Raw genomic sequence first — 14,553 nt, 5'->3', positions numbered from 1 at the left:
TCTTACACTGGAAGCGCCGATGTCTGAAACATCAATTCTTGTGTAAGGTCAAGTTGTTTGATCAACTCTTGAGCACATTCAATATCCAGACCTCCATTCTATCCACTGACGGATAACCGAAAGCGAAATATTTGACAGATGGTGGTTGGTCCATAGGATGGCTCATTACTTGATGGCTCTTATCGCGGAAGCCTCGACAAGCCGAGTTGTCAATATTGTTGATCCTACAAAGTTCATCAACGATGGTCAGAGGCCGTTACATTTTAAATGGAGTTCAAGTGACAGGCCGAAGATGTGGTGGTGAAAGAGCAGTGTTTGCGAGATTCCAAAATGGATGTGGGTGTTGACGAAGACTAGTGAGACAAATTATTTTTGTTGTTATAATATGTGTTTTTCATGTAAGAATTAAGGGAGGGTGTTGGAATTAATGCTTCAATGTCATTAGTAGCTGTCATTGTGAGTCCCTAGGCGTCAGTCTAGAAACTGTTGATTCTTATGTAATAAGTTGGAGTCATTATCTAGAAGTGTCAAAGTCAGTATGTAATTTCCTATATATGTAACTTTTGTAATGAAAAATAATACAACCTGAGATTTGTATTGTGCAAAATCACTCTATGTTCTATTTTTCTAACACCACAAAGCTAGACACCCCTTTGTTAAATAATCTTGCAGATCCATCAATTTAAGATCAAGGACCAAAAAGGATAAATTACTTAGTGCATTGACATGATCACATCTAGGCCGGATGCCTCTTCCATGAACGGGATGAATTCGGTGATCCATGGATTAAAGTGGTCAGCGAAGTCAAGACCATTTGCGAAGGTCGGATGAGAAGTATCCTTCTCTTTTGAAGTTTCTTGTTCCTTTTCTTCCTCCTGTTCACAATCTATGTAGAACGATTTCTTATCAACACAATTATGACCTTTAGTGTATTTGTTATCACAATTGTAAGAAAGCTCTTTTTCTCTTTTTTTCCTTCAATTGTTGTGGTATCAACCTTGTAGGTTGTGGAAGACTAGGAGTAGAAACACTTCCATCTTTATAGTTGTGAGTAGACTTCCTTGTCGCCATAATTTTTCTTTCAACTTTTATTACCACCCTGAATGTCTTCTCTAATGAATCAGGTTCCCAAAGGCAAACCTCATGTTGGATGTTATCTTTTAAAGTCCCTATGAAGACATCAATCCTATGCTCCTCTAGAATATCAGTTACCCTAATATTCAATTTTCGAAAGTTTTCAATGTGCTCTGCCATTGAACCCTTTTGTTTGAGATTTATCAATTAGCTAAAGAAGGTGTTGATCTTTGTATCTTCATAATGTGCTGTCATTTCTTCCGTAAAAGTTGACCAGGTGACAAGTGGTTTACAGGAACAAAACCATCTATACCATACAAACTGATTGGTTTCTAAATATAAAGATGCAATGCGTACCATTTGTGAGTGTTATACATCATGTAGATCAAAATATTACTCCATTTGTAGTATCCATGTTACAGGATCCTTGCCATAAAACTTCCTCATACCTATCTTTGGAATGTAGTGGTTCTTAAACCCCACATTGGAGTCTCTAAAATCACAATTCATATTCCTTTTGTCCTCATTAGGATTTTCATGGATTACCTCCTCACCACCGGGAAGCCTTTCTTGCAACAAATTTGTCAACCCTTCCACCTTGACATTCATCGCATCCATGTCTACTTTAAAAAGCTTCATGTTGCCTTTTATACCATCCATGTCCCCTTTTAGTTCATCTTTGGTTGCTCTTTGTGAGAGCGAAAGTTGCTGCATTTGGTCCCGTAATTTTAATATATCATGTTGCGATTCTTCCTCTTCATGCGCCATAGTAGAGTTTTTTTAGGGCTTAATGGGTGTAGAATTTTTTTGTTTGGGAGGAAGTTTAGAACCCAATACTGATATATATGCTTCAATATGCCCTTTGAATAACTTCAAATTGATTTTTCAAACAAAAGTTATGAAAAATTTAAAAACCCACCTGTTTCTTTCTTTTTAGGAGCTTGATATTGCAATTGGTGTATCTCTGTAATTTCATACTTCCAAGGTCTGAAATTCGGTCCTATGGTATCCCTTTGAATCTTCTTTCCAATGCCGCAATTCAGACCAACATTGGATTCTTCAATATAGAGTTATGCCAAATCTCCCACAATGACCTGATTATGGACTAATTTAGTAAAGCGAAATTTGGCCCTGAAATTGCTAAAGGGAAAACTATAGTTTGTGCACTTTCAACCACTTTTTACAGAATTCAAATCTAATGCCTGAAACGAAAGTTGTGACGATTTTCCCTAGGTCACCTGTTTAAGAATGAATTCTAGATCCTGAAAAAACCCTAACTTCCCCATATCATATTTCAGAAAATATAGCAAACCAAGATCTAAAATCTTTACATGAAATTCACCAAGATTTTGTCTACACATGGTTGAAATTTCAGCTTCTGAAGCCTTGCAGAAAAAAGTTATAGAGAAAATGCCAAGATGACATGTTTGAAGAAGCGAAACCCTGTAATACAAAGCTCTGATACCAAATGTTACGCAACCAAATCACAAATAGATAGATCAATGAATTAAAAATTATCCTCTTCAAGAGGGAAACCTCCTTTACATTACATAAATGAACAATTCTTGGATGATACAAATGAAAATACCTCCTTTGTATATATAGGAGTCTAAGGGGTCACAATATAATTAGATCCTACATAACAATAATAATGTAAGGGCACAACAATAATAATAGTGGGCCTCTATGGGGCACAACAATAACAATATGGGGGCTACATGGGCACAACAATAACAATAAGGGAGCTACACTAGTATCATAGGGACCTAACATGGTTAGCATATCTCCTAGGAGGTATCTCAACCTCATAAAAGATATGAGTGCTCTTCAATTCTCACAACTTGAGTTACCATAGTGTTTCACTATGTTGGAATGTATTACCTAGAAGCTTTGGAAGTCTTATTATATCCAACAAAAATTCCATTTATACTCGAGGGTTCTAATTTAGACCTCTTCTCCTCAAGCACATGAATATAAAATGGAGAACCAAATGCACATAAATGTGATACATTTAGTTTCACAGTAGTAAATGACTCATTTGGTTTCTTTTCCTTCAAGGTCGTATGAGGACAGCTATTTAAAATATACAATGTTGTATTATAAGCCTTTACTCAATGACACATAGGAAAATCCATGTCATGATCAAAGTCTTAACAGTTTCAACAATAAACTTGTTCTTCCTTTCCACAAACCTGTTTTGTTGTGGGTTTTAAGGCATTTTCAACTATGTTTTGATCCCCACTTTCTTGCAAAGGGAATCAAACTTCTAGGAGGTATACTCAGCTCCATTATTTGAACAAAACACCTTGATCTTCTTACTATTTGATTTTCAATCAAGGTCTTGAACTCCATGAACTCACTGAACAATTCATTCTTAGTCTTCAATAAATAAATCCAGACCCCACAAGAGAAATCATCAATGAAAGTGACATAATGTAAACTACTTGTTAAAGAGGACGAAGACACAACCCCATGTACATCTAAATGAATTTGATCAATGCTCCCTCTTGATCTATTCTCACTACTAGGAATAATGGCCTTGGAAAATTGGTAAGTGTGATCCCATGCATACACCTTCCTTCTCTATATTGAAGTATGGAAATCACTGCACTATTTCTTCCAGGGAGGAACCACTCCATAGTGTAAGTGACCAAGACTTTTGTGCTATAACTCATGTATTCCCATGCATTAGAGCACCATGCTTCACTATATTTTCTTACAATAAGTGAATCCCTCCAACTCATACCCCTTTGGGAACGACATGTATTTAATCTCTAATGATGAACTTTTGAGAATCAAACTTTGTCAAACAATGTAGATTTGTGATACGAGAAAATGAATATTTTTCTTCAAGCCAAGAACAAAGAAAATTCAACTCAAGAACATCACTTGATGATGTATGGAAGGAAATGGATCCCATTCATCTAACAAAGTGCATCTCATCCAATTCCACACGCATACCTCCCTCTTGCTCTTGAAGCCTAGTGAAAAGTTCCCTTAAAATCCCATATGCTTCAATGCCTTACTATCCAGATATCATTCAAAACCTAACACAATTTTAGAAAATAAGTAAGAGATTATGGAGAAGGTAGTCTTAAGTTGTGATGATACCTCATCCACTCTTGTCACGATAATTACACTACTTGCAACCTATATCTATTATCTATTTCTTGGCCTTCCCTTCTTCTCTAAACATTGTTTGGTATAATGTGCTAACTTATGATGCCTAAAACCTTTCACCTTAAATATTTCTTACCTTGGCTTGATTTTTCCTCCTTACCCTTCATGTCATCCTTTCTCACTTCCCTTTCCTTGTCCTCTAAATGAGGTCTAGCTATTTTACTTATTTTTGTTGTATTTAACATGAATCCAACCTAATCTCTTCTTGGAAAAGGTTATCCAAATGTTCTCATAATTAGGTAGATTCTCACACACACAAGCACCTTGGGAAAAGAGTTTATAAGATGGATTATACTCATTTAAGGCAATGAGCACCACATGCTTATCCTCCACTTTTGTCCCTCTGGTAGCCAATTGATCTTTCATCTCTATGACCTTCGCCAAATAGCTCATTGTTATCTCTGTATTATGTGGATAATTAAAAGTTTGTTTCTTAAGAGCATTTGTCTAGAGATATTGGACTTTGACATAACCCAACCAAAGCCTTATGCATTAGCTTATCAATTCATTTTCTCTATAGTGTGGAGAGGTATGAAGTGATCCTTCACATAATTAAGAATAATTCTCTTTAACATCCTTCTTAATATGGATGACTGATTGTTGTATCAATAGATGTAATTATCTCCTTCTCAATTTGCTCGCAAACATCATTCTCCTCCAAAACCATTTGTATTCTGCACTTCTAGGTATACAAATGGAAGCACCATTGAATCTATGACACTCTAAGAATAAAAGTAATCATCCCTACAAATTTGAACAACAACTCAAAGAAATATCAACAACAAACAAAGTAGAAAAACCATTTTAGGGTTCCAACACTTCTCCAAAGCACAATAGTGTTTCACATCAAACAATGTCTACTCGATTAGGCACCTCTCTAAGGTACAAAATAATTGAAATATCTATCTGCTTCTTTAATACAATAATTTTCAATCAATTTTGATATGATGAGAAAAAATTTGAGGACTTCATTTTTATTGAAAAAATGAAATTATACTTGAACCTTGAAGTTCTTGGATCTATTTCTTGTAAACTTTTACCCGCAAGGATGAATTTGAAATATTAATTACAACATCAAATGCTTCAGTTCTCTTCAATCTAACATGGCAGGAAAAGAAAATAAATACTAGTGAAGTGTACTTAAATACTATAAAGTTTAATGACCTATGGCACACTTTCCAAGCATATAAAATACATCTAAAAATGACACACAAAAAATATGTCTACAAAATCAAATCTTCCCCTTTAGCTACTATATTCTTACTAAATTAGTTAAAAACATTTGTTCAATGATACATCAAATTGGCATGCATATATAGTGTTAGAATCCAATCAATCTTGAAGATATATAACTTGAAATTCAAATATGAAAGTACATAAAGTTTGGACAACTTAGATATATATATATATATATATATATATATATATATATATATATATATATATATATATATATATATATATATATATATATATATATATATATATATATATATATATATATATATATATATATATATATATATATATATATATATATATATATATATATATATATATATATATATATATATATATATATATATATATAGAGAGAGAGAGAGAGAGAGGGAGAGAGAGAGAGGTGCATAATACAGCTCAATACAAATTGGTACAAATCAAGCTCTCAAAATCGCATCTAGAAAAGCAATAAAAAACCCTAGCCACCAATTCCTCTTAACAGAATCACTTGCAATCAAATTTGATCACTCCACCAAGATCTTTAACAAGCTAACATACAGTGACATTTTCTCCTTAGCACCTACATTTGCATCACACAAGCGCATAAGATAGTATCCTCAGACCTTCTCCACATTTGAGTACTCCAAGTGGGACTAGCATTTCAAAATGCCACAAAACCCTAGTATTCTTTCTCACATGAAATATAAAATTTATTCTCTTAAATTTCCTCGGGAACCCTAGTTTTCAATAAAAAAGAGTATATAAAAATGAATAAAATTTCAAAGAGACTAATTTACTCAAATTCTCACATATTTAACACAAATATGTGATTATATGAGTGAATAAGAATGAATATGATGGAAATACTCTCTCCACTCTTGTTTATATGAATGATGAGGAAGGCCAATAATAAGAAATATACCTAGTCCACAAAAATCTCTATCAATAAGAGTCTAGTTCAAGTGTTTTTCTCTCACTGTAGTCAGAGAGAGAAAAACACTTGACAAATATTAAGCACCATGCAATAATTCAATCATTGGTTTACTGAGGGGTGGGAGGAGGGGGAGGGGTACTCTATGGCCCCGAGGAGGAATAGGTGTTCAGGTAGTCATGGGAACTTGGTCATATGACAAATAATCAAGTAGATATATATGGTTCCTACCGAGGACACTTATTATCCAAAGAACATTAGGTGGACACACTTATGGTTATGGGAGATTCTCTCCTAATCTTGCATCATTTGGTCAAAGGCTCCCTCTCAAAGGGGAAATATATGGAAAACGTCATGAAAAGAATAAGGAAAATTATGGGATATATCCCATCCAAAGTATATCTCTGTAAATTCCCCCTATTTTACCCCTACTCTTTGTAATAATAACTGTGACTGCAATACTAGCATGGGGGAAACCATGACTCATTGAACCTATGATTAAACATATGCTAATTAATATTTCGAATTAATTAACGAATAACTAAGGAAGGGACAACCTTATGGATCCTCGACCTGAGGGAATCTTACTTGCTCACCTATTTTGAAAATCCATGATACATACCCAACCAAATTAAATTTTGAATTTTCTTGTAGCTGAGAGAAGCCATTTCCTTACAGGAAATTAAATGATGTGATTGGGGCTGAACTAGAGTTCACATAGTTTTTTTGCAGTTCATTTATCAAAGTAGAGATTAGATTGGGGCAGTGCTCTTTCTCCTTTCCCTCTCACAGATTGAAGAGACAACCCTTCAAGAGAAAACACACTAGAAAAGCCAAGATACGCTCTCAGGGAACATGCAGAGAAGGAAAGTTTGTTCTCTCTAAGAACACATCGGGACTAGAGGCTTTTTCTATATATACGCACAACAAAAGAGAAGACACAGTTGGTTGGATTTTGACATATTTACGAGTCATTGATAGTGAGTGAGAAAATAGAGCTCTCGTTTTATCATGTTTGTGTTGGTTCTCTCTTGGGGTTGCTATTTGTTTTTTAATGCACTTCATTTGATCAGGAATTCATTGATTAACTGGAAGGAGTTAGTCCTAAGACAAAGTTGGTCCTCCTAGGCCACCATAATTTCCTTTGGATGGCTCGTACCCACTCTACTTTTTAATATTTTCATTGGGTCGATTGTTGATCTTGTGGTGGAAGTGTTTCTCTCTCTCTCTGATTCTGGTGCATAGGAATTCCTATTTTCCTAGAGAACAGAGTGTATTTAAGACAAATCCTGAGCGATGTAGAGTTGTGGATCATACTGAACACTTCGTGCTTGATGTGTTCGATGAACTACTAAGTGCTCAATGTGTGGTCTATGAATCATTTATTGCTTGTTTTTGAGATGATGAACCACTTAGTGCTTGTTGTTTCTTGACGAACCATTAAAGTGCTTGCTAACTGGATGATGAACCACCTTCATAGTGGAATCCAGGAATCAAGCAATACTGACTCCCTTTGATTGATTTTATTGTTTTTATGATGAACCGCTTAGTGCTTGTTTTTAGCTAATGAACCACTAAGTACTTGTTTAATGGTAAATTTAATCATTGGGTGCTTGCGGTTATGTTGATGAACCACTTAGTGCTTTTTGATGGCTGATGAATCACTAAGTGCTTGCTAATTAGCTGATCAACCACCTTTGTATTGGATTCAATCCCTTGGAACTGACTGATATTCCCCTATGGAATTTGTTGAAACCCTGTGTTTTGAAACTCGAGAGAGTAAGTGAGTCACTGTGGTGCTTACTTCCGAAGAGTAGTTGATAAATCACCTAGATAGTGGGCTCCATCTCCTAAGTGTTGGATCAATCCATTGGTGTGAATTTCCCTGTGCAAGCGTTTCCTCATACTCTAGATTTAGCTCGAGGGTGCTCGGGGACAAGAAAGATTTGAGTGTATCTAGCCTATGGTTGGGTGGGAGTGGAAGTCCCTCCTTAATTTATAAGCTAATATAACTCACTTAGATAAGTATAATAATTTTATGCATATTTGATTTATGGATGATGATTATTCTTATTATGTTATTGGCTAAGATATGGTTTTGTATTTTTCATGAAATAATTTCTAAATCATTGCGTATTCATGGTTGATAAGCTATCTTAATTGTTCATAGTGGTAAGGAATGCTTGAATGATGTGATTGTTTCCATCTTCATGAATGTGTAGGATCACTTACATGCTTGTGATTAATGATCTAGAGTTCACATAGTTAACCTGATATCTTATAAGTTCTCTGTTATCTTATATGTTTATGAATTTGGGTAGCTCACTTCCATAATCATGATCATAGTTATCTTACTTGTTTTATATGTTGTGTGTTAAATGAGTAGCTGGTGAGAGTTAATGGTCTCTTAGCCTATGAATGATGTGATTATTCTATGGGTTTATGCACACTTTACATATTGTTGTAACTAAGAATTGTAACTAAATGTAACACTCTAAGATTAGTTGTTTTAACATGATTTGTAGCCCTCTTAAATGGACACAAGCTTACATACCTCCTTACTAATGAACGAAGAAATTTTTAATTCATTGAAGAAATTAACTAATTTGAAATAGATCTCATAATGGAACTACCCTGCATATCTCATCTTGTATAGTGTTGAAGTTGGTTAAATTGGCCTCAGGAGCCATGCCTTTCTCTTAGTCTAGATCTAGTGTCATTTCAGCCCTATTAGAGCCCCTTTATTTTTTCTGAATGGTATAGTACTTATGAGTTTATTTTCGGGGTGTTAGTCTTAATCTTCATAAATTTGGTGTTCAAGAAGTTTCCCTCTACCATAAGAAATTTCCCCAAAATTCCCTTTCTTTTCCCTTATTCTTTAGAATTTGTTGCAAAAATTTGATGATCCATGAATATGGGGGATGCAAGGGTAAAACCCCTTGTGTGGAGACTAGATCACCACATGTTGGAAGTAATGCTTCCATGTCATTAGTAGTTGTCATTGTGAGTTCCTAGGCATCAGTCTAGAAACTGTTGAATCTTATGTAATAAGTTGGAGTCATTATCTAGAAGTGTTGAAATCAGTGTGTAATTTCTTATATATGTAACTATTGTAATGAATAATAATACAGCCTGAGATTTGTATTGTGCAAAATCACTCTCTGTTTTATTTTTCTAACATGGTATCAGAACATGTTCTAGCATGATTCCCTTAAGGGAAAACACAGATGTGAGATTTGTGAGAATAATTGACTCAATCACTGTAGCTTAGATGTGTGGTTTTTTTGTATTGTTCGTGTGGTTGTTCGTGTGCATAGACTTATAGATCGGATCACTGTAGATTTGTTTTCATCAAGGGAGATAAAAAAGCCATGTTAATGGTGGAGTTGGAGGCTCATAAGAAAAACCCTATGGAATCGTGTGTGTACCTACAGTAGTTGCGAGTAAGTGTTTATGTCTGTTGTTCGAATATCGTGGTACCCGATTACTCTCTTCAATTCTGCCCAGGGCATAGTGGACGCATGGATTAGAGAGCACCAGAATTTAAAAAAAAAAAAGAAAAAAAGAGAGAGAAGTCGAAGGAAAATATCCAACGTCACGTCATTTGCTACATTTGGTCTTAGGTGAGAGCTCCATTTTCTTGAGAAGATTCACCATTGCTAAATCTGCAAAAACGACTATCTATGTGGATCGCCTCTTAAGGGTGATTTAGTTCAGGGAAGAAGATCTGCTGCAATTTAGAAATTTTGTATGCCATTTAAGGAAGTCCGTGGAGCCGTCTGTGGTTCGTATTGTGGTGACTCTGATTTACAGTTGGAGATCTGTCAAAAGTACTACGATCTGCTATTAAACTAAAAATTGTTGAACCTTTTGGTCATCAAGATCGGTTATGGAGGTGAGAGCAAGTTTTGTTGGGAGTAATATGATGTTGCTGATGTACTTTCGATAGCCCTCGTTGCCGTGTAAGGAAAGTGCTCGGGAAGCTTTGGTTGAAAGAAATTCTATTGCAATTGGCTATGAGAGTATCTCTCAAGCCATTTCATGTGGAAAATAGGCGTAATCATAAATATCTTATGGCCGCGGAATTCTGTGCTTCTCCAAAAATCACAGAGATTGCTCTGTCGACTTCAAGCTTTTTGATATTATGTTCAAGTTGTGGTGTGAGCTAAAGATGCAATTTTATTATTATTGTTGTGTACTATTAAAAAAAGTGTGAGATTGTTTTGGTATTGTGTGTTTTTAAAAGGATTGATAGTTATTAAACTGGAAACCTTGGTGTTCGAAATATCAATTCTTGTGTGTTAGTAATTTTGGTTATAAAAATGGTTGGTGGTTCTTACACTGGAAGCGCCGATGTCTGAAATATCAATTCTTGTGTAAGGTCAAGTTGTTTGATCAACTCTTGAGCACATTCAATATCCAGACCTCCATCCTATCCACTGACGGATAGCCGAAAGCGAAATATTTGACAGATGGTGGTTGGTCCATAGGATGGCTCATTACTTGATGGCTCTTATCGCGGAAGCCTCGACAAGCCGAGTTGTCAATATTGTTGATCCTACAAAGTTCATCAACGATGGTCAGAGGCGGTTACATTTTAAATGGAGTCAAGTGACAGGCCGAAGATGTGGTGTGAAAGAGCAGTGTTTGCGAGATTCCAAAATGGATGTGGGTGTTGACGAAGACTAGTGAGACAAATTATTTTTGTTGTTATAATATGTGTTTTTCATGTAAGAATTAAGGGAGGGTGTTGGAATTAATGCTTCAATGTCATTAGTAGCTGTCATTGTGAGTCCCTAGGCGTCAGTCTAGAAACTGTTGATTCTTATGTAATAAGTTGGAGTCATTATCTAGAAGTGTCAAAGTCAGTATGTAATTTCCTATATATGTAACTTTTGTAATGAATAATAATACAACCTGAGATTTGTATTGTGAAAAATCACTCTATGTTCTATTTTTCTAACACCACAAAGCTAGACACCCCTTTGTTAAATAATCTTGCAGATCCATCAATTTAAGATCGAGGACCAAAAAGGATAAATTACTTAGTGCATTGACATGATCACATCTAGGCCGGATGCCTCTTCCATGAACGGGATGAATTTGGTGATCCATGAATTAAAGTGGGCAGCGAAGTCAAGACCATTTGCGAAGGTCGGATGAGAAGTATCCTTCTCTTTTGATGTTTCTTGTTCCTTTTCTTCCTCCTGTTCACAATCTATGTAGAACGATTTCTTATCAGCACACTTATGACCTTTAGTGTATTTGTTATCACAATTGTAAGAAAGCTCTTTTTCTCTTTTTTCCTTCAATTATTGTGGTATCAACCTTGTAGGTTGTGGAAGACTAGGAGTAGCAACACTTCCATCTTTATAGTTGTGAGTAGACTTCCTTGTTGCCATAATTTTTCTTTCAACTTTTATTACCACCCTGAATGTCTTCTCTAATGAATCAGGTTCCCAAAGGCAAACCTCATGTTGGATGTTATCTTTTAAAGTCCCTATGAAGACATCAATCCTATGCTCCTCTAGAATATCAGTTACCCTAATATTCAATTTTCGAAAGTTTTCAATGTGCTCTGCCATTGAACCCTTTTGTTTGAGATTTATCAATTAGCTAAAGAAGGTGTTGATCTTTGTATCTTCATAATGTGCTATCATTTCTTCTGTAAAAGTTGACCAGGTGACAAGTGGTTTACAGGAACAAAACCATCTATACCATACAAACTGATTGGTTTCTAAATATAAAGATGCAATGCGTACCATTTGTGAGTGTTATACATCATGTAGATCAAAATATTACTCCATTTGTAGTATCCATGTTACAGGATCCTTGCCATAAAACTTCCTCATACCTATCTTTGGAATGTAGTGGTTCTTAAACCCCACATTGGAGTCTCTAAAATCACAATTCATATTCCTTTTGTCCTCATTAGGATTTTCATGGATTACCTCCTCACCACCGGGAAGCCTTTCTTGCAACAAATTTGTCAACCCTTCCACCTTGACATTCATCGCATCCATGTCTACTTTAAAAAGCTTCATGTTGCCTTTTATACCATCCATGTCCCCTTTTAGTTCATCTTTGGTTTCTCTTTGTGAGAGTGAAAGTTGCTGCATTTGGTCCCGTAATTTTAATATATCATGTTGCGATTCTTCCTCTTCATGCGCCATAGTAGAGTTTTTTTAGGGCTTAATGGGTGTAGAATTTTTTTGTTTGGGAGGAAGTTTAGAACCCAATACTGATATATATGCTTCAATATGCCCTTTAAATAACTTCAAATTGATTTTTCAAACAAAAGTTATGAAAAATTTAAAAACCCACCTGTTTCTTTCTTTTTAGGAGCTTGATATTGCAATTGGTGTATCTCTGTAATTTCATACTTCCAAGGTCTGAAATTCGGTCCTATGGTATCCCTTTAATCTTCTTTCCAATGCCGCAATTCAGACCAACATTGGATTCTTCAATATAGAGTTATGCCAAATCTCCCACAATGACCTGATTATGGACTAATTTAGTAAAGCGAAATTTGGCCCTGAAATTGCTAAAGGGAAAACTATAGTTTGTGCACTTTCAACCACTTTTTACAGAATTCAAATCTAATGCCTGAAACGAAAGTTGTGACGATTTTCCCTAGGTCACCTGTTTAAGAATGAATTCTAGATCCTGAAAAAACCCTAACTTCCCCATATCATATTTCAGAAAATATAGCAAACCAAGATCTAAAATCTTTACATGAAGTTCACCAAGATTTTGTCCACACATGGTTGAAATTTCAGCTTCTGAAGCCTTGCAGAAAAAAGTTATAGAGAAAATGCCAAGATGACATGTTTGAAGAAGCGAAACCCTGTAATACAAAGCTCTGATACCAAATGTTACGCAACCAAATCACAAATAGATAGATCAATGAATTAAAAATTATCCTCTTCAAGAGGGAAACCTCCTTTACATTACATAAATGAACAATTCTTGGATGATACAAATGAAAATACCTCCTTTGTATATATAGGAGTCTAAGGGGTCACAATATAATTAGATCCTACATAACAATAATAATGTAAGGGCACAACAATAATAATAGTGGGCCTCTATGGGGCACAACAATAACAATATGGGGGCCACATGGGCACAACAATAACAATAAGGGAGCTACACTAGTATCATAGGGACCTAACATGGTTAGCATATCTCCTAGGAGGTATCTCAACCTCATAAAAGATATGAGTGCTCTCCAATTCTCACAACTTGAGTTACCATAGTGTTTCACTATGTTGGAATGTAGTACCTAGAAGCTTTGGAAGTCTTATTATATCCAACAAAAATTCCATTTATACTCGAGGGTTCTAATTTAGACCTCTTCTCCTCAAGCACATGAATATAAAATGGAGAACCAAATGCACATAAATGTGATACATTTAGTTTCACAGTAGTAAATGACTCATTTGGTTTCTTTTCCTTCAAGGTCGTATGACGACAGCTATTTAAAATATACAATGTTGTATTATAAGCCTTTACTCAATGACACATAGGAAAATCCATGTCATGATCAAAGTCTTAATAGTTTCAACAATAAACTTGTTGTTCCTTTCCACAAACTTGTTTTGTTGTGGGTTTTAAGGCATTTTCAACTATGTTTTGATCCCCACTTTCTTGCAAAGGGAATCAAACTTCTAGGAGGTATACTCAGCTCCATTATTTGAACAAAACACCTTGATCTTCTTACTATTTGATTTTCAATCAAGGTCTTGAACTCCATGAACTCACTGAACAATTCATTTTTAGTCTTCAATAAATAAATCCAGACCCCACAAGAGAAATCATCAATGAAAGTGACATAATGTAAACTACTTGTTAAAGAGGAGGAAGACACAACCCCATATACATCTAAATGAATTTGATCAATGCTCCCTCTTGATCTATTCTCACTACTAGGAATAATGGCCTTGGAAAATTGGTAAGTGTGATCCCATGCATACACCTTCCTTCTCTATATTGAAGTATGGAAATCACTGCACTATTTCTTCCAGGGAGGAACCACTCCATAGTGTAAGTGACCAAGAATTTTGTGCTATAACTCATGTATTCCCATGCATTAGAGCACCATGCTTCACTATATTTTCTTACAATAAGTGAATCCCTCCAACTCA

The sequence above is a fragment of the Pinus tabuliformis genome, chromosome 4_2, assembly GCF_031772625.1.
Source record: "Pinus tabuliformis cultivar Carrire ecotype Pingquan chromosome 4_2, CPIR1, whole genome shotgun sequence".
NCBI classification, from domain to species: domain Eukaryota; kingdom Viridiplantae; phylum Streptophyta; class Pinopsida; order Pinales; family Pinaceae; genus Pinus; species Pinus tabuliformis.
Note: the sequence above shows the minus strand (reverse complement) of the source record.